The following is a 3,318-nucleotide window of genomic DNA, read 5'->3' on the forward strand; positions in this document are numbered from 1 at the left end:
GCTCTCTTCTTTTTTCTATCCTTTCAATTATACATTTTTCTACCCATTTTCCATCTGCTTAAAAAATGTTACTTTATTGGCTAATATATGCCAAACATTTTTCTAAGCATCAGTAATATATTGGTGAATAAAATAAAGGCCCTTGCTCTCATGGAGATTATATTATAGTGGCAGGTGATAGACAACAATAAACCTTAAAAGTAAATTGCACAAGTGTCAGAAGGTGATAAGTACTATGGAAAAATTTTTAAAAATATAAGCATAAAGAAGACTAACAATGTGGTGTGTAAGTGGAGTAGATGGGTTGGTGAGTCAGGTGACATTCAAATAAAGACATGAAAGAAGTAAAATATTTTGTCCTGTAGATATGTGGAGGGGGTAGGGGTGAAACAAGGCTTTCATACATATACAACAAGACAAAGACCTTAATGCATGGGTATGCTTAGAATATTCAAGTAATAATAGCAAGGATGCCAATGTGGGTAGATTCAAATGTGCTGAAACAAAGCAAAGAGAATATTAGGAGATGAAGTTAAGGACATGACATAAGGTGATAGGTTATGTACGAAATTGTAGATCATAGATAGGATTTTGGCTTAAACCTTAAGTAAAATACAGAACTATTGGAGTGTGTTGATCAAAAAACAGATGGTAGCTACACTTGGGGTGATTGTAGCATAATGTATATTTGTTGAATCATTTTGTTACATACATAAAACTAACATACCATAGTGTGTCAACTCATGAAACTATTTTATTTTTATTTTATTTTTTAGTATTTATTTATTTATTTATTTATTTAATATAATCTATTGTCAAGTTAGCTAACAGTCTATACAGTGTGTTCTTGGGTTTAGGAGTAGATTTCCATGATTCAGCACTTACATAGATAAGAATTTATCCAAAGGATATCCTTTGCTATTGCTGGATCCTAGGGTAATTCTAATTTTAACTTTTCTAGGAAACTGCACACTGTTTCCAGAGCAGCTGCACCAGTTTGCGTCCCCACCAACAGTGCAAAAAGATTCCTCTTTTTCCACATTCTTGCCAACATCTGTTTTTTTCCTGTGTTGTTAATTTTAGCCACTCTGACTAGTGTGAGGTCGTATCTCAGTGTGGTTTTGACTTGTATTTCCCTGATGATGAGTGATGTTGAGCATCTTTTCATGTGTCTGTTGGCCATCTGGATGTTTTCTTTGGAAAAGAGTCTATTCATGTCTTCTGCCTATTTCTTCACTGGATTTTTGTTTTTTGGGTGTTGAGTTTGGTAAGTTCTTTATAGAATTTGGATACTAACCTTTTATCCAATATGTCATTTGCAAATATCTTCTCCAATTCCATTGGTTGTCTTTTAATTATGTTGAATTTTTCCTTGCTGTGCAGAAGGTTTTTATCTTGATGAGGTACCTGTAGTTCATTTTTGTTTTTATTTCCCTTGCCTTCAGAGTCATGTCGAGTAAGAAGTTGCTGCAGCTGAGGTCCAAGAGATTGTTTCCTGTTTTCTCCTCTAGGGTTTTGATGGTTCTCTGCCTCACATTTAGGTCTTTTATCCATTTTGAGTTTATTTTTGTGTATGATGTAAGAAAGTGGTCCAGTTTTATTCTTCTGGATTTAGCTGTCCAGTTCTCCCTGCATCATTTGCTAAAGAGACTGTCTTTTATCCATTGGATACTTTTCTTGCTTTGTCAAACCTTAGTTGGCCATACATTTGTGGGTCCAATTCTAGGGTCTCTATCCCATTCTATTGATCTATGTGTCTGTTTTTTATGCCGATATCATACTGTCTTGATGATTAGAGCTTTTTAGTAGAGACTAAAGTCCAGGATTGTGATGCCTCCCACTCTGGTTTTCTTTTTCAACATTACTTTGGCTATTTGGGGTCTTTTTTGTTTCCATACAAATTTTAGGGTTGTTCTAGCTTTGAGAAGAATGCTGGTGCAATTTTGATTGGGATTGGATTGAATGTGTAGATTGCTTTGGGTAGTATTGACATTTTAACAATATTTGTTCTTCCAATCCGTGAGCATAGAATGTTTTTCCATTTCTTTGTGTTTTCAATTTCTTTCATAAGTTTTCTATAGTTTTCAGCTTACAGATCTTTTACCTCTTTGGTTAGGTTTATTCCTAAGTATTTTATGGTTCTTTGTGCAATTGTAAATGGGACTGATTACTTGATTTCTCTTTCTGTTGCCTCATTATTGGTGTATAGAAATGCAATCAATTTCTGTACATTGGCTTTGTATCCTGTGACTTTGCTGAATTCATGTAGTGGTTCTAGCAGCTTTTTGGTGGAGTCTTTCAGGTTTTCTGTGTAGAGTATCATGTAATCTGTGAAAAGTGAAAGTTTGACTTCTTCTTTGCCTATTTGGATGCCTTTTATTTCATTTTGTTGTCTGATTGCTGAGGCTAGGACTTCCAACTCTATGCTGAACAACAGTGGTGAGAGTGGACATCCTTGTCATGTTCCTGATGTCACGGGGAAAGCTCTCAGTTTTCCCCTTTGAGGATGATATTCACTGTGGGCTTTTCACATATGGCTTTTATGATGTTAACATATATTCCTGCTATCTTGACTTTCTTGAGGGTTTTTATTAAGAAAGGATGTATTTTGTCAAATGCTTTTGTCTATTGACAGGATCATATGTTGCTTATCTTTTCTTCTATTAATGTGATGTATCACACTGATTGATTTGCAAATATTGAACCGGCCGTGCAACACAAGAATGAAACCCACTTGATCACGGTGAATAATCTTTTTAATATACTGTTGGATTCGATTTGCTAGCATCTTTTTGAGAATTTTTGCATCCATGTTCATCAGGAATATTGGCCTCTAATTCTCCTTTTTAGTGGGGTCTCTGTCTTTATTGGGGCTTAGTTGTTGGGAATCAATGTAATCCTGGCTTCATAGAAAAAATATGGAATGCTTCATGAATTTGCACATCATCCTTGCACAAGAGCCATGTTAATCTTCTCTGTATCATTCCAATTTTAGTATATGTGCTGCTGAAGCGAGCACAAAAATTAATTAAAATTTAAAAATACAGTACCCACAAAGTGCAATAAAGTGAAACACAGTTTTAAATTTTTTTTTAAAAAAGAGTAATTTGATCTAATTTAAATTTAAATAATTATAATAGCTGCTGTGTTGAGAGTAGACTATAAAGCCAAGGGTGAAGCACAGAGACAAGTACAAATGAGAAATGATCATGGCTTGGATAAGAGTTATAGCACTGGACATGTAAGAAGTGGTCATATTTAAATCAATGCTATTTCCTAATAAGCCAGATGTAAGGTAGGAGAAAGAGGGAGGAATCA

General features: G+C 34.6%; 1 non-coding gene across 1 annotated transcript; it reads right to left on the reverse strand.

Annotated features, from left to right (window-relative positions):
• Positions 1 to 2,912: 2,912 nt before the first annotated feature.
• Positions 2,913 to 3,019, reverse strand: LOC125932522 (U6 spliceosomal RNA). The gene has a single exon (XR_007460665.1). It is a non-coding gene; the product is annotated as a U6 spliceosomal RNA (small nuclear RNA).
• Between the last annotated feature and the right edge of the window lie 299 nt (positions 3,020 to 3,318).

This window comes from Panthera uncia, chromosome X (genome assembly GCF_023721935.1).
Source record: "Panthera uncia isolate 11264 chromosome X, Puncia_PCG_1.0, whole genome shotgun sequence".
In the NCBI taxonomy this organism is placed as follows: Eukaryota; Metazoa; Chordata; class Mammalia; order Carnivora; family Felidae; genus Panthera; species Panthera uncia.